Genomic DNA, 23218 nt, shown 5'->3' with positions numbered 1-23218 from the left:
TCTGTCTCTCTCTCTCTCTCTCTCTCTCTCTCTCTCTCTCTCTCTCTCTCTCTCTCTCTCTCTCTCTCTCTCTCTCTCTCTCTCTCCCCCTCTCTTTGTCAGGGAACAGGACTGAAAATCTTAGCCTTTCTTGATGCTTGGGATTCCAGAATTCACCTACCTCTTCTATCCTTCATTAGTTTTAGTTCTGGTTGGCTAGGAACCCATCAATTTGTGGATTTATTACATGGAGGTGGGGCCCAAGGTGGGATTTTGAGAACCTGGCCTGAGATGTGGGAGCTGAATTACTTTGGCCTGTGAACAATATTTGTGCTAATTCACTGGAACTACAGAATTTGGCTTTGGCCCCACCTCCAGCTGATTAAGCTCATCCTTTCTGAAAGAACTGTTCTTGATCATTCAGGGAAAAGAATGGTCCCATATGTGGATTAGCCAATCCTTTTTGACCTCGTTCATTTTCTTTTTTGTTTTTTTGCTTCATGGCCTTTTAGCTGTTTCCTTATTTCTTAGATCAGTAGATGTTGGAAGAATCTGGGACAAAAGGTTGAGTTCTTTTTGAGCTTTTGTTTGACTGAAGTTCTTACATTATCTATATCATAGAGAGTTGGTTGTAACCTGTGTTGGGATAGGGAAAAGGACTAGATCTATGATTTCATTGATAAAGAGAAATCCCAGATGAGGAATCTCCTTCTACAAATGCAGAGCCATATTTTCTCTGCAACTTATGGTCTTAAAGAATTATTTACAGCAATGAAAGGTTAAATGATTGCTCAGGGTCATATATGTCAATTGTGGACCTTGAACTCAAATCTTGCTGGGTTTAGGTCTATCACCTCTATCCAATTTGCCACACTGACTCATAACTATTAACATATTTGTGTTTCTTCTCTCCTTTTAATTCCCTTTGCCTGATTCCATTGGGGCAGCTAGATGGTTCAGCTATTTGAGACGTATGCCCAGAGATGGGAGATCCTGGGTTCAAATTTGACCTCAGACACTTAGCAGTGTGACCCTGGGCAAGTCACTTAACCCCCATTGTCTAACCCTTATCACCTTTCTACCTTGGAACCAATGCATAGTATTGATTCTAAAATGGAAGGTGAGGGTTTAAAAAACCAAAACCAAAACTTAGTCACCTTGTGAGAGAATAAATAATCATGTGGGCTTCTGAGATTCCTTTGGATATGAGATTCTTGATAGTAGTTAAGACCAGCTGGGATTCAGTTCTCTCACTGAATCCAGATCTTATACCTGTGAAGAACACTTGAGTTGGGGCCCATCTTCTTGGGACCTTTTGGAACCAAATCAACTCTGTAGGGAAAGCAGAGGTTCTCACTTGTCACGTTTTCCTGAGTACTTTCACTAGACAGTCTTGCTATAGTATTTCATTCACTAGGCTGCTTTAAGCTCTGGGAAGTCTAGATTTGGGGTGAGGGGAAGATAGAATCCTAGGTTTAGAGCTGGAAGGGACCTTAGAGGTAATCTCATCCAAAGCCCTATAGTTCAAGAAACTGAAATGGAGAGAGGTGTCCAAGATCCCATTGGTAGTAAGTGGCAGACTTGGGATACAAACTTAGGATAGGTGTCTTCAAAGCCAGCACTTCAAGTTCACCTTGTTCCCCCTCCTCCATAATTAGTTGCCTCTCAGGGCACAAAGATGAAAGAACTAGACCCTATAGACAACCAACTTCACCCTCTTCTTATTAAAGCTCTTTGAGGAGCTGACCATCATTAGCTGGGCAGCATGGGATGGTTCATCCATATGAATGGACTGAAATCAGAGATAGACTTCACCACAATTTTTAGTTTTAACATCATAGTAAGAAGGGGCTATTATCAAGTAGTGGTGCTTCTTGGCTTTGCATTCTGATTCCCTTCTTCCTCTGTGTTCTATCCTTCATGGAGGACAGTGAGCAAGAGCCACATTCCTTTATTATCACATTTCCTTCCCCTGACTGTATAGGGAGATGCTGGCCCCTTGGGCTGTGTGAAAGCTCCCCAAAGCTGGTGGGAACTCAGCTTCCAGAAAGACTCCAACTGGTTTCAGAAGCTTATCTACTGGCACCTGGTCTTCTAAAGAGGGAGAGGCAGGGTGGGAGGGGAGAGGTGCCTCATATATATATATATGGAACAGGGCCAAACTGATATAGAGAATTACAGCCCTCATTGGAGACTATATATGAGAAAGAAATACGGTAGAGACTCTGCCCTGTCACCTGCCATTTGGACCAAGCTATCTCTTTCATTTTGCTTTAGCCAATGAAAAGTCCTTGGGATGAAGAAGTGTTGTTCTTGGTTCTAGAAGGGAAAATGATAGAAGTGTAAAAATCACTCTGTAAATCCCCAGAGGAATTTTTTTTTTTTTTATAGATTTGGGCCTCCTTGGTTTCTGATATATCATGTGGAGAATACAAGGTAATTTCATTCAGTTTTATTATTTTTTTCAGAAAGCTCATATTCTTTTTTAAAAAAATTACATTAAAATTAAAAGTTTTAATAAATTTCCAAATAAGTTTTCCGAAGTTATATGATCCAAATTGTCTCATTCCTTTCTTCCTTCTCTCTTCCTGGAGCTGATAAGCAATTCAATCTGCATTATATGTGTATTATAATACAGAACATATTTATATATTACTCATTTTTCTAAGTGAATACACTTATAAAACTAAAACCTCCAAACATATAACCAAATAAACTAGTGATGGATCATATGTTTTCATCTGCATTTTCATCTCCAACAGTTCTTTCTCTGGAAGTAGATAGCATTCTTTTTCATAAGTTCTGGATCATTGCTATGCTATTAATAGAAAAGTCTATTATATTTGATCATCCCACAATGTTTCAGTTACTGTGTATAACATTCTCCTGGTTCCGCTTATTTCATTTCACATCAGTTCATGAAGGTCTTTTCAGTTATTTAGAATGGTTTTACCTGGAGTTTCTCTTTCTAACTCTTGCTGCTGGGTTTTGTTGGAAACTTATAGGAATGCTGATGAGTTATGTGGGTGTATTTTGTATCCTGCAACTTTGATAAAGTTATTGATTATTTCCACTAGTTTTTTAAGCTGATTTTCTAGGATTTGACAAGTATACCATCATATCATCTGCAAAGAGTGATAGTTTAGTTTCCTCATTGCCTATTTTAATTCCTTCAATTTCTTTTTTTCTTCTCTAATGGCCAAAGCTAACATTTCTAATATAATATTAAATAATAGTGATAATGGGCATCTTTGCTTCACTCCTGATCTTATTGAGAAAGCTTCTAATTTATCCCCATTGCAGATGATATTTGCTGAGGGTTTTAAATAAACACAATTTATTATTTTCAGGAAAGACCCTTTTATTCCTATGCTTTCAAGTGTTTTCATTAGGAATGGTTGTTGTACCTTGTCAAAGGTTTTTTTTCTGCATCTATTGAGATAATGATGTGATTTCTGTTAGTGTGATTATATGGTCAATTATGTTGATAGATTTCCTAATATTAAACCAGTCTTGCATTCTTGGTATAAATCCCAGCTGATCATAGTGAATAATCCTTGCGACATATTGTGGTAGTCTCTTTGCCAGTATTTTATTTAAGATTTTTGCATCGGGGCAGCTGGGTGGCTCAGTGGATTGAGAGCCAGGCCTAGAGATGGGAGATCCTTGGTTCAAATCTGGCCTCAGATGCTTTCTAGATGTGTGACCCTGGGTGAGTCACTTAACTCTCATTGCCTAACCTTTATCACTCTTCTGCATTAGAACCAATGTACAGATTGATTCTAAGATGGAAGGTTAGGGTTTAAAAGAAGACTTTTGCATCAATGCTCATTAAGGAAATTGGTCAGAAATTTTCTTTCTCTGTTTCTGGTCTTCCTGGCTTTGGTATCAGCACCATATTTGTGTCATAAAAACAATTTGGTAGGACTTCTTCTTTGCTTATTTTGCCAAGTAGTTTGTATAGTATTGGTATTATTTATTTTTTAATGTTTAATGGACTTAACGTTGTAAGTCCATCTGGCCCTGGAGATTTTTTCTTAGGGAGTTCATTGGTGGCTTTTCCAATTTCTTTTTTCTGAAATGGCATCATTTAAGTATTCTATTTCCTTTTTTGTTAATCTGGACAATTTTTTTTGAAAATATTCAGAGTATTAGATTTATTGTTATATAATTGTGCAAAATAGCTGCTAAAGATTATTTTAATTTCCTCTTTATTGGAGGTGAAATCACTCTTTTCAATTTCGATGCTGGTAATTTGATTCTTTTTTCCTTTTAAAATCAAATTAACCAATGTTCAATCTATTTTATCTTTTCGTAGAACCGACTCCTAGTCTTATGTATTAAATCAATACTTCTTTTACTTTCAGTTTTATTAACTTCTCTTTTGACTTTTAGGATTTCTAATTTAGCCTTTAATTGGGGATTTTTAATTTGTTCTTTTTCTAGTTTTTTTAATTGTGTGCCCAATTCATTGATCTTCTTTTCTCTATTTTATTGATATAAGCATTTGATGAAATAAATTTTCCTTTAAATACTGCTTTGGCTATATTCCATGAATTTTGATATGTTGTCTCCTCATTGTCATTCTCATTAATGAAATCAGTAATAGTTTCTATGATTTATTCTTTGACCCACTCATTTGAAAGAATTAGATTATTTAGTTCTCAATTGAATTTTAATTTGTCTTTCCATGAATCCTTAATAATTATAATTTTTGTTTTATTATGATCTGGAAAAGTTGCATTTATTATTTTTAGTTTTCTGTATTTGGTTGTTAAGTTTTTATGCCCTAGTACATGGTCAATTTTTGTGTATGTACCATATGCTGCTGAAAAGAAGGTATATTCATTTTTATCTCTATTCAATTTTCTCCAGATATTCATTAAATTTAATTTTCCTAAAATTTTATTCACTTCCCTTACTTCTTTCTTACTTATTTTTGGTTAGATTAATCTAGTTCTGATGGGGAAGGTTGAATTCCCTAATAGTATAGTTTTTTTTAAGTTTTGGGAACCCTTTATTTGGCTCCTTTCTTCAACATCCCAAGACATTTCTTCTTTTTTTTTTTTAACATTTATTAATATTTATTTTTTTGAAAAGTTAACATGGTTACATAATTCATGCTCTTACTTTCCCCTTCACCCCTCCCCCCGACTTGACTCTTTCCCCCATGGCTGATGTGTATTTCCACTGTTTTAACATGTGTCATTGATCAAGACCTATTTCTAAATTGTTGATAGTTGCATTGGTGAGGTAGTTTCTTGTCTACATCCCCAATCATGTCTGCTTCAACCCATGTGTTCAAGCAGTTGTTTTTCTTCTGTTTCCACTCCTGTAGTTCTTCCTCTGAATGTGGTTAGCATTCTTTTCTATAAATCCCTCAGAATTGTCCCAGGTTGTTGCATTGCTACCAGTACAGAAGTCCATTACATTCTATTTTACCACAGTGTATTGGTCTCTGTGTACAATGTTCTTCTGGCTCTGCTCCTTTCACTCTGCAACAATTCCTGGAGGTCTTTCCAGGTCACCTGGAACTCCTCCAGTTTATTATTCCTTTTAGCACAATAGTATTCCATCACAAGCATATACCACAATTTGTTCAGCCATTCCCCAATTGAAGGGCATACCTTCATTTTCCAGTTTTTTGCTACCACAAAAAGCGCAGCTATAAATATTTTTTTGCAAGTCTGTTTATCTATGATTTCTTTGGGGTACAAACCCAACAATGGTATGGCTGGATCAAAGGGCAGGCATTCTTTTATAGCCCTTTGAGCATAGTTGCAAATGGCTAGCCAGAATGGTTGGATCAGTTCACAACTCCACCAGCAAAGCATTAATGTCCCAATTTTGCTACATCCCCTCCAGCATTCATTACTCTCCCCTTCTTTCATTTTAGCCAATCTGCTAGGTGTGAGGTGATACCTCAGAGTTGTTTTGATTTGCATTTCTCTAATTATTAGAGATTTGGAACACTTTCTCATGTGCTTATTGATACTTTTGATTTTTTTATCTGAAAATTGCCTGTTCATGTCTCTTGCCCATTTATCAATTGGGGAATGGCTTGATTTTTTATACAATTGACTTAACTCCTTATATATTTGAGTAATTAGATCCCTGTCAGAGTTTTTTGTTATAAAGATTTTTTCCCAATTTGTTGTTTCCCTTCTGATTTTGGCTACATTGTTTTTGTTTGTACAAAAGCTTTTTAGTTTGATATAATCAAAATCATTTATTTTACGTTTTTTAATTTTCTCTAACTCTTTCTTGGTTTTAAAATCTTTCCTTTCCCAGAGGTCTAACAAGTAAACTATTCTATGTTCACTTAACTTGTTTATAGTTTCCCTCTTTATATTCAAGTCATTCACCCATTCTGAATTTATCTTGGTGTAGGGTGTGAGATGTTGATCTAGACCTAATCTTTCCCATATTGTTTTCCAAATTTCCCAGCAGTTTTTGTCAAATAGTGGATTCATGTCCCAAAAGTTGGGCTCTTTGGGTTTATCATATACTGTCTTGCTGATGTCACTTACCCCAAGTCTATTCCACTGATCCTCCCCTCTGGTCTCTTAGCCAGTACCATACCGTTTTGATGACCATTGCTTTATAGTACAGTTTAATATCTGGTACTGCTAGGCCCCCTTCCTTCACATTTTTTCCCATTATTTCCCTTGATATTCTTGATCTTTTGTTATTCCAGATAAACTTTGTTATAGTTTTTCCTAATTCAGTAAAAAAGTTTTTTGGTAGTTTGATAGGTATGGCTCTAAATAGGTAAATTAATTTGGGTAGAATGGTCATTTTTATTATGTTAGCTCGTCCTACCCATGAGCAATCAATATTTTTCCAATTGTTTAGATCTAGTTTTAATTGTTTGGAAAGTGTTTTGTAGTTGTTTTCGTATAATTCCTGTGTTTGTTTTGGTAGATAGATTCCTAAGTATTTTATATTGCCTAGGGTGATTTTATATGGTGTTTCTCTTTCTACCTCTTGCTATTGTGATATGTCGGAAATATATAGAAATGATGGTGATTTATGTGCATTTATTTTGTATCCTGCAACTTTGCTAAAGTTGTTGATTATTTCTACAAGCTTCTTAGTTGTGTTTCTAGGGTTTTTTAAGTAGACCATCATATCATCTGCAAAGAGTGATAGCTTAATCTCCTCATTGCCTATTTTGATACCTTCAATTTCTTTTCTTCTCTAATTGCTACTGCTAATGTTTGTAGTACAATGTTAAATAATAGAGGAGATAATGGGCATCCTTGTTTCACTCCTGATCTTATTGGAAAGGCTTCTAATTTATCCCCATTGCATATGATGCTTGTTGATGGTTTTAGGTATATACTGTTTATTATTTTTAGGAAAGGTCCTTCTATTCCTATACTTTCCAGTGTTTTCAATAGGAATGGGTGCTGTATTTTGTCAAAGGCTTTTTCAGCATCTATTGAGATAACCATGTGGTTTTTGTTTGTTAGACTGTTGATATGGTCAATTATGTGGATGGTTTTCCTAATGTTGAACCATCCTTGCATTCCTGGTATAAATCCCACCTGATCATGGTGGATGATCCTCTTGATCACTTGCTGGAGTCTCTTTGCTAAAATTCTATTTAAGAGTTTTGCATCTATGTTCATTAGGAAGATTGGTCTGTAGTTTTCTTTCTCTGTTTTTTATCTCCCTGGCTTTGGAATCAGTACCATATTTGTGTCATAAAAGGAATTTGGTAGGACTCCTTCTTTGCTTATCATATCAGATAATTTGTATAGTATTGGGATTAGTTGCTCTTTGAATGTCTGATAGAATTCACTTGTGAATCCATCGGCCCTGGCAATTTTTTCTCAGGGAGTTCTTTGATGGCTTGTTCAATTTCTTTTTCTGATATGCAATTATTTAGGTATTCTATTTCTTCTGCTGTTAATCTAGGCAATTTGTATTTTTGTAAATATTCATCCATATCTCCTAGATTGCTATATTTATTGCCATATAATTGGGTAAAATAATTTTTAATGATTGCCTTAATTTCCCCTTCATTAGAGGTGAGGTCTCCCTTTTCATCTTTGATACTGTCAATTTGGTTTTCTTCTTTCCTTTCTTTTATTAGATTGACCAGTATTTTGTCTATTTTATCTGTTTTTTCAAAATACCAGCTTCTAGTCTTATTAATTCATTAGTTCTTTTACTCTCGATTTTATTAATTTCTCCCTTGATTTTTAGTATTTCTAATTTAGTTTTCATCTGGGGATTTTTAATTTGCTCGCTTTCTAATTTTTTGGTTAGATTAATCTAGTTCTGATGGGGAAGGTTGAATTCCCTAATAGTATAGTTTTAATGTCTGTTTTTTCCTTAAACTTCTTTAGTTTCTTCTTTAAAAATCTGGATGTTATACCATTTGGTGTATATATGTTAATACTGATATTACTTCATTGTCTATATTACCTTTTATCAAGTTGTAATTACCTTTCTTATTTCTCTTAATCAGATTTATTTTTGCCCTTGCTTTGTCTGAGATCATGATTGCTATTCCTACTTTTTAAAAAAATCTCAATTGAAGCCCAGTAGATTCTGTTCCAGCCTCTTACCTTTATTCCGTGTGTGTGTGTACCTGCTTCAAATGTGTTTCTTGTAAGGGACATATGGTAGGATTCTGGTTTTTAATCCTCTCTGCTTTCTGTTTCCATTTTATGGGTGAGTCCATACTATTTATATTCAGAGTTATGATTACCATCTGTGTATTCTACTCCATCTTGTTTTCCTCTTTTAATTCTGCCCTTTCTTCTTTTACTCTGTCCCTCCACAGCAATGTTTTGCTTTTAATCACTCCTCCACCCCACCCCCCTCACATTAGTCTCTTTCCCAAAACCACTCTTCTTATTCACCTACTATTTCTCTATAGGGTCTTTTAATCACTCACCTCTAATTCCACTTCCCTTATATTAATCCCCTCCCCACCAACCCCTTTCCTATTCCTATTCTACTTCTTTATAGGATAAGGCAGGATTCTGAACCCCAATGAATCTGGCTGTTCTTCCCTTTCTGAGTCGATTACAACGAGAGTAAGGTTTAAGTATTACCTGTAACCACCCTCACTGTCCCTTCCACAGTAATAGTGACCCCGCCCCTGCCACTGTGCCTCTTTATGTGATATAATTTACCCCATTTTTCTTCTCTGTTCCCATTTTTCTTAGTGTAATCCTTTTTTTCACTCCTTGATTTTTTCTATAGCATCCTAAATAGCTTACTACAACACTCTCTGTCTATATATACTTCTTCTAACTACTATAATAATGATAAAAAATTTTAAGAGTTACAAATATCTTTCCATATAGCAATATAAACAATTTGACCTTACAGAAGCCCTTAAATTTTTTTCTTTCTTTTTTACCTTTTTATGCTTTTCTTGAATTTTGCATTTGGATATCAAATTTTCTGTTTAAGTCTGGTCTTTTCTTCAGGAGTGCTTTGGAAATGTTTTATTTTATTAGATGACTATATTTCTCCCTGAAAGAATATAGTCAATTTTTATAGGTAGGTGATTCTTGGTTGTAAACCCAGTTCCCTTATCTTCTGGAATGTTATATTCCAAGACTTCAGTTTCTTCAGTGTGGAAGCTGTCAAAGCCTGTGCAATCCTGACTGGGGATCTACGATATCTACATTGTTTCTTTCTGGCTGCTTACAGTATTTTCTCCTTGGTCAGGGAACTCTTGAACTTGACTTGGTCAGGGAACTCTTGAACTTGACTATAACATTCCTGGGAGGTGTCATTTGGGGATTTATTGCAGGAGATAATCTTTCAATTTTTATTTTACCCTCTTATTCAAAAATATCAGGGCAGTTTTCTTTGGTAATTTCATATAATATGGTGTCTAGCCTTTTTTTTTATCATGAATTTTAGGTAGTCTAATAATTCTTAAATTGTTTCTCCTGGATCTATTTTCCATGTCAGTTATTTTTTCAATGACATATTTCAAATTTCTTCCATTTTTTCATTCTTTTGATTTTCTTTTGTTGTTTTTTGATGGCTCATGAAGTCACAAACTTATATTTGTCCAATTCTAATTTTTAAAGAATGAATTTCTTTCATGTCCTTTTGAACCTCTCCTTTTCCATTTGGGCCAGTCTACTTTTCATGAAACTTTTTTCTTCACTGGATTTTTTTGGCCTCTTTTTCCAATAGATCAATTTTATATTTTTAGGAAACTCTTTTCTTCATTGGATTTTTGAGTCTCTTTTTCTAGTTGGCCAGTTTTGGTTTTTAAGCTGTTATTTTCTTTTTGCATTACTTTAATTTGTTTTCCCCATTTTTCTTCCACCTCTTTTATTTGATTTTTGAATTCTTTTTTGAGTTCTTCCAGTGCCTGAGACCAATTCACATTTTTCTTTGAAGTTTTTCACGTGGTTGCTTGGATCTCACTATTCCTTATTGACTCTGTGCCCTGCTCTTTGTCTCCATAGAAATTTTCTGTGGTTAGGTGTTTCTTTTGCTGTATGCTTATTTTCTGAGCTTTTTTTGCCTGTGGAGTGGGAGTTCTGAAAGCCTATGATTCTGTCTCCTCTTCTGATGGCTTGTAAGATTCAGTACCCTGGACTCTTTTGTCCTGGGGAGAGGGCTTCACTACAGTGTAGGCTTAAAGAGTCAAACACTATGGACTTCCAGTCCCTCACTGAAAGCTTGTGTCAGAGATTGGAACTTAAAGGGGTGGGTGTGGGGTATGGGTGATCTATTTTTGGTATAGGCAGGATCTCAGAATTGTGGATTTTAAAATTAATATTCAATATCTCCAAAAGTATAATATTTATAGAGATTTATTAATATTTAACTAGAGTTAGAGAACACAGAGAATATTCCCCACTTACTTCATGTGGAAGAGAGAGGTAGTGCAACAAAGACCAGTCACCGCTCAATTCATGTCGTGGCAGAGAAAACCCAAATTATATATAGACCGCATAAAGATGCACGTATAGGAAAGGCAAAAGGAATTGTGGGTAATACAGAAAGGAAGTTTGGGTAATGTAGTTTTAGGGATTCAAGATAATTCTAAACATACAGGATCCTAAAATTGGCCCATACCTAATCTCAGAACCTAGCACAATTAGGGGTAGTGGTTAGCATGTACTCCTCTGTGTGTAGTTTTACTTCTAGTTCCTCCTAATCCCATGAAAATCGGCTCTCTCTCTGCGTACCTTTCAAGTTGTTTTCCACAGGAACTTCCCCTCTTTCCATCTTGTTGTTGGTTTTTGACTCCTTTTGTTTTGAGGCACTTTTTAAAGTTTGGTTTGGAATGATTCTCAGAGAGGTTTCAGCTTTTGCTGCTACTAAGTCACTTTTTTTGGCTCTGTCCCCTCATTTAGCTTTAATTGCTCACCAGCAATAGGAGAGAAGAGAGGGTTTTAGGTATTGACTTTGAGTCTTGTGGTATCAGTACATTAGATAGCTTTTTGCTGACCTCCATCCTTATTTAAAAAAACATTTTTTAACCATTACCTTCTTTCTTAGAATCAATACTGTGTATTGGTTCTAAGGTAGAAGAGTGGCCAGGCAATGGGGTTTAAATGACTTGCTCAGGATCACCCAGCTAGGAAGTGTCTGAGGCCAGATTTGAACCTAGGACCTCCCATCTCTAGGCTTGGTTCTCAATCCACTGAGCCCTGAGGGCACCCATTCCTACTCATGTATCTTGTGATGTTAAAGAGGGCTGGAGGGGGAGTAGGAAAGAAATATTTTAGTTAGAGAAGGAAAAAAATGTGAAAACATTTCTATCCATATTCAATTCAATAAGTATTTTGACACTGAGTAATCACCTTGATGAGAATAGTTTTAGTATAGTATTGAGGTTGAATGCCACATATCCCTAACTCTTCAAAAATAAATAGATAAAAGGGAGACAGTTTAGAATAGTCATCATGGAAAATGTGGTAAAGAATCACAGGAAGTATGCAATGAGTAAGAAACTTTAGAGATCATCTAGTCCATGTTTTTTATTTTACAGATAAGCAAACCAAAGACCAGAGAGGTGGTCAGGAGCATGTTGGAGGCAGTTCTAACAGGGCTTGAATTGATAAATTCTCATTGTGAGCATTTACACTTCAGAACTAAGCAATTGTCAAGTTAGGGTGTGATTTATTGTTTTATTGATTGTCTAGACTTAAGAAAATGTTAATAATTCATATTAAACTTAAAAGAGTGTGGCAGCATCTTCCCCCTGGCCCTCAACTACCTTGTTAAATATTTACCAGCACACCCTTGGGTGCAATGATTTGCCTAAGTCATGAAGGTAGTAAATATCAGTTGTGTGTTCCCGGGCAACTCACTTAACCCTGTTTGCCTCAGTTTCCTCATCTGTTGAATGATCTGGAGAAGGAAATGGCAACCCACTCCAGTATCTTTGCCAAGAAAATGCCAAATGGGGTCACTAAGAGTCAGACTGAAATAACTAAATAACAAAAGGTGGACCCAACTGAGGTTAGTTATGTGAAGCTATATATCCCAGAAAGCAATCAGTACGGTAACGTAAGATAGGAGCAGAAGAAACAATCAGTTGGAATTAGCCAGGGATAAGATTGGTAGCAAACTAGAAACCACATCAGGTCAAAAAGGTGGTGTGTGTATGTGTGTGTGTGTGTGTGTGTGTGTGTGTGTGTGTGTGTGTGTGTTTGTGTATGGAACAAACCTAAATTTGAGACTCAGTATATTCTCTATATCAATGACCATTTTGAAGTGTGGCTCCCAGAACTGAATAATATGTGGTCTAACCATAACCCAGTACATTTGGACTGTCATCATTAGCAATCCCAGACTTTAATGTTTCTCTTAATGTAGCCTGAGAATGAATTAGCTATTTTGGCTGCCACATCACATTGTTAACTCATAGGCACAGAATCTGGGAATTCGAAGGGACTTCAGAGGCCATTTAGTCCTTTCTGCCCTTTCAAGTGTGTCCAATCAAATTGTCATAGATTAGGCCTGGAAGGACTGCTTGGAGCCATCACTGCCTATCAAACCCTGCAATTTCATCTCTCCCTTCCTATCTTTGTGGCCCCAATTCACCCTATTTCTATGGCTACAGATATTAGAGTTTTGCTTTTCTTTTATAGTATTTGTAAGACAGTCACCTCTGTCCAGCCTTTTATGGAATTATGAGGCATTTTTGAATAATATGTCAAAATAGCATATTTTAAAGTGCTATGCCCCTTCCAAAAATGGATACCAGGGGGTGGACATGGGGGGGGGTGGAATCAATGGTGAAATGAATTATTTTACTTGAGTTGGCTTGATACAACATCAACAGAAGTAGAGAAGAACCAGCAGTGTAGTACTGTGGAAGAGTCCAGGGATTTGGAGACTGAGGTCATGGATTCAAATTTCATCACTGATGAAATTCCTTCCTATATGATCCTGGGCAAATCACGTCTTCCCTCATCTGTAAAATGGGGTGGGGGTCTTGAGTAGGTGGTCTCTGAGGCCCTTTCTATCTCTATACCTAAGGCCTAATGTGTATGCACTGTGCCACCTAGATGTTTCATCCTTCTAACTACCACCATCTAACTCATGTGAGAATAAGGGGCATTAGATTAGTAGAATCACAAACTTTTAAAGACTCAAAGAGACTTCAGAGATAATCTAGTCCAATTCCATCTTATAGATGTTGTTTTTCAGTCATTTCAGTCACATATGACTCTTAATGACCCCATTTGGGACATTCTTGGCAAAAGTACTTGAGTGGTTTGCCATTTTCTTCTCCAATTCATTTGATATATGAAGAAACTAAGGCAAACAGAGTGAAGTGACTTGCCCAGGGTCACACAGCTATTAAGTTTCTGAGGCTGGATTTGGACATAAGAAGATGAGTCTTCCTGACCTCAGTTTCTAAATTCTATCCACCGTGCCATCTAGCTGCCCCATCTTACAGATGACGAAAGGTAAGAAAGGAAGAACGGTATTATAATTAGATCCTTAAGGTGACAATTATAACCTGTTTCGCCATATTATTGTAGGCTAGACCCAATTTGGGCCTTCAAGGTTGGAATTTGAACAGAAGAAGAATTTGTGGACCATTTAACAATGAACAAAAGGTGGCTTATTTGACTGTGTCATGGAAAGGATACTTAGGACACAGGATGGATTCAGCTTGGCCTCTGTGTTGGTCATCCTGGTATACTGGGCAAGGCTGAAAGACAGAGTTGCTCTTGTCATTTCGTTGGCAAGCTTTGGCCATTAGGCCACTAGGAAGTTGCCTCAACTTGGGCCCCCTAAGTCAGTGAAATCTTGAGGTGTGTTTCAACACCTTTTAAGGTTTTCCTTAAAACTAGTCTAACCTACATGGCAGATATTGCTATCATACTTGCATACTGAAAACTAAACAAAAACCACTCAAAAAACTGAAAAAAAAAAGCTTGCCAAAGTCCCACAGCCCTAATCCCCTTTTCTATGTGTGGGTATGTCTGACATTTAACAGTACTGTGCTGGAAATCCCTCCACAATTCCTGGAAAATAGCCTTTGAAGCTTTTGTTATAGTATTCTTTGTTGTGTTCTGGGGATTGTTGTCACTGCAAACAGTTACATTATGGGACATTTTGTGTTTATATATTCAAAAGCTTAGAGCCAGTGATATAGTGCCAGGAGATAAGGCGCTAGTACTGTATAGCAGTAGTCTGACTCCTAATTAAATTCCACTTTTGTTTGGTAGGCAGGTATTCTCCTTTAGATGGACAAAGCATCTGATTTTTGTCTGAGCTGTTGATAAAGAGAAGACTGAAGTTTTCCATCACCATCCCTTCTTCCCTGAATATCCCTTGCTTGTGAGAGTCCTGCCTGGTAGATCTAAGATTTTCCCTCTAGGGAAATGTTTGTCACATTAAAAAAAAGCAAAAAACAAAACAAAAAAAACAACCCTCATTTTAAGCTTTGATGCAAGTTTTTTTTTTTTTTTTTAATCCTGGGACTCCATTCTAGGAGCATAGGGCCACAACCAGTAGGCAATGGGTCACACAGTCGCTCAGGGTCACCCAGCTGGGAAGTGTCTGAGCCCGGATTTGAACCTAGGACCTTTCGTCTCTAGGCCTGGCTCTCAATCCACTGAGCTAGCCCAGCTGCCCCTACTTTAGGTTGCAGTTTCTTTAGCAGATGTAGTTTTTACAGGGTGGGGTTGCTAGCCCCACGCCCAACCCTCCTCCTTTTTCATCTGGGCTAGGGACCGTCCTTGGCCCAGGAGTGGTAAGGGTGGGCAATAGGGGTCAAGTGACTTGCCCAAGGTCACACAGCTGGAAGTGTCCAAGGCCGGACTTGAACCTAGGACCTCCAGTCTCTAGGCCTGGCTCTCAATCCACTAAGCCACCCAGCTGCCCCTTTGATCCAAGTAGGGGTAGGAAATTCTATTCATCACATCCTGAAGTCTGGTTCTAGCTTGGGACTCCTTTTCCTGGACCTTGATTTTAAGCAATACTAAATCTTTTGAAGGATAGAATCACAAGGGCACAAAATCACTGTCTCAAGTCATCACTCATCCTCCAGGCAACACTGTAAGTAAACCAGTTCTATATTCTTGAGAGTTTGAGCCTTTGCTGTTGTTCAATTGTGTCTGACTCTTTCCACCCCAATTTGGGGTTTTCTTGGCAAAGGCACTGGAGTGGCTTGCAATTTCCTTTTCCAACTCATTTTACAGAAGAGGAAGTTGAGGCAAATAGGGTTAAGTGGTTTGCCTTGTTACACAGTTTGTGAGTGTCTAAGGCTAGATTTGAACTCAGGAAGAGGAAGCTTTCTGATTCCAGGCCCGATTCTGATCCTATCCTCTGCACTGCCTTGTTATCTGAGTCTTAAAGTTATCTAAAGGAGATACCAATTTATTCTTTTTAAAAAATAGATTTTATTTTTCCTAATTACATGTATGCAATTTTTAACATTCATTTTCTAAAATTTTGAATTGCAAATTCCCTCTTTTCATCCCTCCTTCCCTTCCTGAGACAGTAAGCAATTTGATTTAGGTGAGATACCAATACAGCTAATAGCAGTTTAGTGGTCTTCATCTGATGACTCTAGTGAACTCCATGTTTCCTCCATTAGAATGTCAGTTTCATGAGGGGAGGAACTATTTTTTTTACTTTTGTATCCTGAGAGCTTAGCAGAGAACCTGGAACATATTACCAGCTTAACAAGTTCATCTCTTTTTAAGTGTTTAGAAAGTGTAGTAAAGACATTTTCCTATAATCAGCCTGAGTTTTGCATGTGAAAGTGGGTCTTTTCAGAGGATATTTGGTTTAAAGAGTTTTGAATTGTACTTCATAAATATTGTATGTACATCAAAATGTTACAAAACTAAAAAAATCAAATCTGCATTTTCCAAAGCCATCTCCCAAGCCTGTAATTTACTTCCCCCACCCCTTCTCCATTGTGGAAATCTTTCTCTTTCTTTCTTTCAGCTCAGATGCCCCCCACTCCCTTTCCATGAAAGTGCTCTTTCCTTCCTCAGAATTCCTTGCTGTCATTCATCCTTTGTTTTTGAAGAGGACCAGTGATGTCATGGGGCGATGTCTTGACTTGCACAGGAATTGGATTTAAGTGAGGCAGAGTTGTAAAAGGTCATTAGATTCACTCTCTTTCAAAGCCATTGAAATCCAGTGGTAAGACAAAAATTGAGACAATTGGTGATGGGCCAGGATGCAGTGGATGACCTTGCCATCGAGAATTCCTTAAAGCATATTGACTGGAGCTTTTCTTTGCCAATATCATAGGATGATGATCTAAAGTTCAAGGGGACCTCAGAGGTCACCTAGACCAATTCAATTATTTTACAGATGAGAAAACTGAGCCTGAGGGAGGAGAAAGTCACATAGGCATTAAGCATTGGAAGCAGGATTTGAACCTAGGTCCTCTGATTCCAGAGTTGGAATTCTTTTCATGCTGTCAGATTCTCTCTCATATTTGACCTGTAACTTGTATAATTATCCTTTATTTTCTGTCTCTCTTCTGCCCTCTTCTGCCCCTGCCTCTTCTCCCCCCATCTTGTCTAGTTAATGCTAAGGTACTTGAGGGTAGAGACTAATCATTTTTGAATCACTAGCATCTAGTACAGTAAATACTTGTTTAATTAAAGCAATTTATATACTGAAGGATAGGTCCCTACTTATCTTTACAATAGTGGAACCTTTGTAGAAGCAAAGAATCCTTTTGTAAAGCAGACAACTCTCCCCTAATTTATGTTAACCTAGCTATATAATCCAGTTTGCAAATTTGAATTTATGCAAAAAAATCAAATGTTATTTGAATGGGGGATTCACTCAAGGAACTCACTGAGATTCAACATGTATGGAATTGGGGTAATAGCAGGTTACCCAAACAGCTTCTGTTTGGTGAGTTGAAATAATCAACTCTAAGCTGGGAATCCATATGAAACCCTTTAAAGAAAGAATGAGACAAATTTTGGGAAGCAATAGTGTTAGACAGACCAGCCTGGTGTGCAGCAATCAAAGACAGAAACCAGGGAAGGAAATACGGCTAATTATGAGTGAGGGGTCAGGACAAGAGGCCGAGCTGAAAATAGCAGGCATTGCAAATATTGGCCACAGCTGCCAACCAAAAGGAGCATCGTCCTCACATCTGTACATGTCAACTGTGTGAGAAAGCTTGCTGGTCATAGCCAAGAGCATCAGAAGCATCATGTTCTAGCCCAAAGGCTACAGATCTGCCCATTTTGCTCCTGACTCCACCTTTGTTCTTTAAGATCATTTTTAAGTGTGATATATTCCATAGGCAGGCCACAGAGCATTTTGGCTTAATGCATCTCAGTCAGCTGGCCTCCATTTGCAGGCTGGGTCATTCCATTTGTATGTGGAAATCAGAATTTGCATGCATGGGCTCTGTGGAGAGACATGGCAGAGTTGGACGTGGGTTAATACATGGATTAGGAGCTCACATGAAAATGCTCAGATTACACAAAGGAGGAGTTGACTAAGACATCTGCTCTGAGCTGTTGATGGATGAGTTTTCTGGAAAGTCAACTCTAAGACTTCCTTAAGAAAACTAATTAAGGAAACACTTTAGAATTAAACTCTAAGGCATCTCACCATTGCTATAATCTTGGGCAAGGAATTTAAAAACTCAGATTTTTTAGAGGGCATTTTTATCTGTGAAATGGACTAATAGAGGGTGTCAACCTTCAGAAAGATGCCATTAACTCACCATCAGTAGGAAGGATGCTTTGAATTATTGCTATTTTAGTAGTGATGAGTTTACATTGAGTTATCTGTACTTTGGTTATGTTTGACAACTGTTATGCATGTTCAAGATGGATAGCTGGGGACAGGAGGGTAGCCTGTAGCCTAGGAATAGAATTTTTGTGTGTGTGAGCCTAATGGACTTTCACGTGGATGAAGAAGGAAAATGAATGGGAACCTTCCATGTGGGTCTTATTTTAACTCTCTTCTGAGTTAACCAGTTCAAATGACAATGATCTTCTACCTTATTGAAATGTTGGGTTAGATGATTTCTATATTATTATTATTTCTATTCTAAGGGTGATGAGTTTACATTGAGCTCTCTGTACTTTTACATACCTTGTGACCATTGTTGTACATATTGAAGATGGACAACTGGGGACAGGAATGTAGACTATGGCCAGGGAGTAGAATTTTCTTCTACGTGAGACTAATTGACCTAAATGGGAATGCGGAAGGGGAAGTTGAGGGAACCTTCCATTTGGACCTCATTTACAGCCTTTTCTAACTGACTGAGTGAACCAGTTCAGAAGACAATGCTCTTATATATTATTGAAATGTGGAGCCAAACTCAATTCAATTCAAGCCATCTCAACAATATATGGTAGGCATTGGGCTAGATTCTATAGATACAAAGATAAAAATTGAAACAGTATTTTGCCTCTAGCAACTTAAAGTCTACTTTGGGGTGGTGGTACAATATGTATGTACATAAGTAAATATAAGATAAATACAAAATTAGTATAATATTATTGCAGGGGGTTGCATGAACAACTTTGGGAACTGGGAAAAGTCTCTTCATGAGGTGTCTGTTACTTGAACCGAGCTCAAAGAAGAACTAGACTTGCAAGAGGAAAAGGTAAGGACAAAGTATTTCAGACCTGGGGGACAATCTCTATACATACAGAGGGGCTAGGTGGTACAGTGGATAGAGCATTGAGCTTGGAGACCTGAGTTCAAATCTGACCTCAAACCCTTATTTATCTTGTGACCATGAGCAAATCACTTAACCTTGTTTGACTGTTTCCTCATCTGTCAAATGAGCAGAGAAGGAAATGGCAAACAACTCCAATATCTTTGCCAAGAAAACCTCAAATTGGATCACAAAGGGTTGGACTGAAACAACTTAACAACTGTATATACAAAGGCTTGGGATCAGGAAATGGAATGTCAGGTATGGAGAACAACAAATAGAGTAAGTTGGAACAGAGTGTGAGCGTGTGCGTGCGTGTGTGTGTGTGTGTGTGTGTGTGTGTGTGTGTGTGTGTATGGAAGAGTGTGTGACCTGCCTAGAGAAGCTGGAATCGGATTTTGAAGTGCTTTAAGTGTTAAATAGAGGAGTTTGCATTTTACATTTGAGGCAATATGATGCCACTGAAGTTTCTTGAGTAGGTCAGTGATAGACTGGCTTTTGGGCTATCAAGTTGACAAATGTGTGGAGAATGAATTGGAGAGAGAACAGGGTGACTGCAGAGAAACCAATTAGGTACTTATTGCAGTAATCAAGGTAATATGTGATGAGATCCTGGACTAGGGCAGCGGCCATTTGGATAGAGAAAAAGTGATGGATATGAGAGATGTTGTTACAAGTCCTGGCAAGTTACTGGATGTGAGAGGCGAGTAGCAGTAAAAATTTGAAGGTAATTCCTAGGTTGTGAACTTGGATAACTAAAAGGAAGAATATCACACAGGATCATTGGATTATCGGTTTAGAGCTGGAAATGATTTTAGATGCCATTAAATCCTGTCCCCTCATTTTACAGAAGAGGAAACTGAGGCCCAGAGAAATTAAATTACTGACCTTGTGTCACATAGTTAGTGAATAGCTAACTCAGATCTTCTTGTCTCTAAGTTCTATGCTCTCTTGGTGCCTTTGTTAGAAACAGAAAAAGTAAGAGGGAAACTAAGTTCAGAGGGAAAATGCTGATTTCTTTTTCTGAATTTTTGAATTTGAGATACCTTTGGAACATACAGGTGGAGGTGTCCAGCAGGCACTTGGAGACATAGAAAGTGAGAGCAAGGGAGAGCATAGCTCTGGAATTGTAGATTTGGGAGTATTGAGGTAATAGCTAAGCCATGGGAAACGATGGAATGCTTATGATTTAATTAATAAATTATTTAATAATTATAAAGGATTGCTGCACATAAAAGTCCAGAGGATTCAATGTTTTACATTATTCTTTTTTAATGTCAGGTTTAAACATCTTAATTTCCATGCATATCTATATCTCCTTACTGAGAAATCTCTTGAAACAAAGAAGAGGAAAAAAGTAGTAGTTTGGCCAATCAATAAATAAGTATTTATTAAATACCTACTATGTACCAGGCCCATGCTAAGCACTGGGGATAAAAAGAAAGGCAAAGGCAATCTTTACTGTCAAGGATCTTATAGTCCAACTGGGAAGACATCAAGCAAACAGCTACATATAAATAAGATACACACAAAATAACTTGGGAAATAATCAAGAGAGAGAAGGCACTACCATTATGGAGGATCAAGAAAGGTTTCAGGTTTCTTGTAGATAAGAGAGTTTTATTTAGGACTTGAAGGAAGTCAAAGAAGGTCAGGAAAAAGAAATGAGGAGGGAGAGTACTCCAGGCATGGAGTGAAAATGCCCAGAGACAGGAAATGGAGTGTCTTGTGTGAAGAACATCAAGGAGGCCAGTGCCATTGGATCTTAGAGCTTATATGGAGAGAGAGGAGGGTAAGGTTCAGCAAAACTAACACTAACCTGATTCTGATAGTATATCAATCAACATGTTTTATTAAATTCAGACTATGTCTTGGTTATCCTCGTAGGTGCTGGGGATACAAGTACAAAGGATGAAACAATTCCAATTCAATAGGAGCTTAATGTGTAATGGGGAGACATAAATACATAGAGGCTATTAAATCCTATCCCGAGGGGTTAAGTAACTGTCCAAGTATCACATAATTAGTAAATGGCTAACACAATTTTTTCTAACTCCAGTTCCTGGGTTCTCATGGTGTCTTTGTTCTAAACAGAAAAAGTAAGAGGAGAACTAGGATTAGGGGAACAATAATAATTTCTTTTTTTGAATACAGTGAGTTTAAGATACCTATGAAACACAGAGGTATAAATATATAGCATAAATATAAAATGAAAAGATAAAGATATATGCAAAGTAGTTATATTTTACTTTGGAAAAAGGGCAGTAACAGGGGAAACAATTATGGCTTCATGCAGAAGATGATGCTTGAGTTACGATTATTATTCAAAATAAACTAAACGAGCATTATTTTTTTGGAGGACACATGATTCTAGTTTTAGTCTGGTATCCCCTTCAGAGACAGGCTGGTAGTGTTCCAGGGACTTGCTTACCTTTATCCCTAAGCTTTTATGCTGACTCCCATTCCTCAGGGGTCATTTGCACCTCACATACCAACTATGAATGCCTCCTATGACATGGATTTAGGCAACTCATATGGAAATAGGTATCTTACTGCCACAGAAACCTTACATGAATGTCAGAAAAAAGCCAAATTTGATTAGAATGCAGAATATGGGAAAGGAACTAATATCTACTGAGGTTTTAAAGATACTTTGGAGTAAGGTTATGAAGGGTATTAAAAGCTTACAAGAGGAGTTTAGTTTTGATCCCAGAGGCACACGATTGTGTCAATTTGGCAGCAGTGTGCAGGATGGATCGGAGTAGAGAAGCAGGGACACCAATTAAAAGACTGCTACAATAACCTAGAAATAAGGTGATGAGAGTCTGAACTAAGGTGGTGGCTATCTGAATAGAGAGAAAGGATCAGGTATGAGAAATACTATAAAGATAGAAATGACAAATTTTGGCAACTGTTTGGATATGTGGTTTGAGGGAGAATGAGGAGTCCAAGATGATATTGGGAGACTGAAAGATCGTTTTTCCTTAGACAGAAACAGGAAAATTGGAAAGATAAAAGGGGTCGAGGGGAAAGATATTGAGTTTAATTTTGGACATTTTGAATTTAAGATGTCTCCAGAACATCCTGAATGAAATGCCCAATAGTGATGTGGGGACTGAAGCTTAGAGGAGAAACGGGCTGGATATATACACAGTTAGGTATCTGTAAGTCATCTTTAAAGAGAAGATCATTAAACCTATAGTCTCCCACCTCTGCAAAGAAGAGAGGCATATTTTAATTGCTTTTCTTTGGGGCATGTTTATTCACTATAATTACACAGTACACAGGGTTTTAAAAAACTGTTCTTTCCATTTCCATTTCTGTAGTCATTGTAGAGTTTTCTTGATTTTGTTTTCTCCCATGTGTCTCTGTAATCTTCATATTGATTTTTACTAATGGTGAAGTAGTATTTCATTACATTTATGTAGCATTATTTGTTTAGCTATTCTCTGATCAATGGGTATCTATTCCCCCTACTCCCAATACTTTGCTACTATGGAAAGTCCTGTTTTTGAATTCCTGGATATGTACCTAGCAGTGGGTGACAGGCATTATTCATGAGATATAAATGATCTTAGCTGTGCTGGGACTTGTGTGTGGTAGTTGTGAAAGCTGCCCTACTCTTTGTCCTAAGAAGTGAAGTGTATGACGGAGGTATGGTTGGGATGTCTGGTCCTGAGCCAATCTTTTTAATCCTTATAGTCATATTTCTATATCTTCTGGGTGGGCCAGTCAGGGACCCTAGGTAGGTTGGTGTCTTTATTACATATTTATTACATTCCCAAATCCAGACCATTTCTGAACCATGGACTAGGAGCCAAAGACAGAAGAAGTTCTGAAGATGGGGAGAGGAGGGGAATGGCTTTCCTGGGCTTCCATCACTAATTTGTCAGATATATCCTCAACTATGACACAAATTTATTCATTTGTACTTGGAAAAAAAATCTCTCATTATTGTCTGTTCCTCTTTTGACTTGTGTCTGACATGAAAGTTTTCATTGTACTAGTTGGTGACCTCAAATGAATAAACCATTTGAAATTTAAAAAAAGAGAGAAAGAATGAATCCTCATGGTACAGGTTTTCAACAATTCAACTTTTAAGTCTGGGTGCCTATT

This window comes from Gracilinanus agilis, chromosome 3 (genome assembly GCF_016433145.1).
Source record: "Gracilinanus agilis isolate LMUSP501 chromosome 3, AgileGrace, whole genome shotgun sequence".
NCBI lineage: Eukaryota > Metazoa > Chordata > Mammalia > Didelphimorphia > Didelphidae > Gracilinanus > Gracilinanus agilis.
This window is presented reverse-complemented; position numbering follows the sequence as displayed.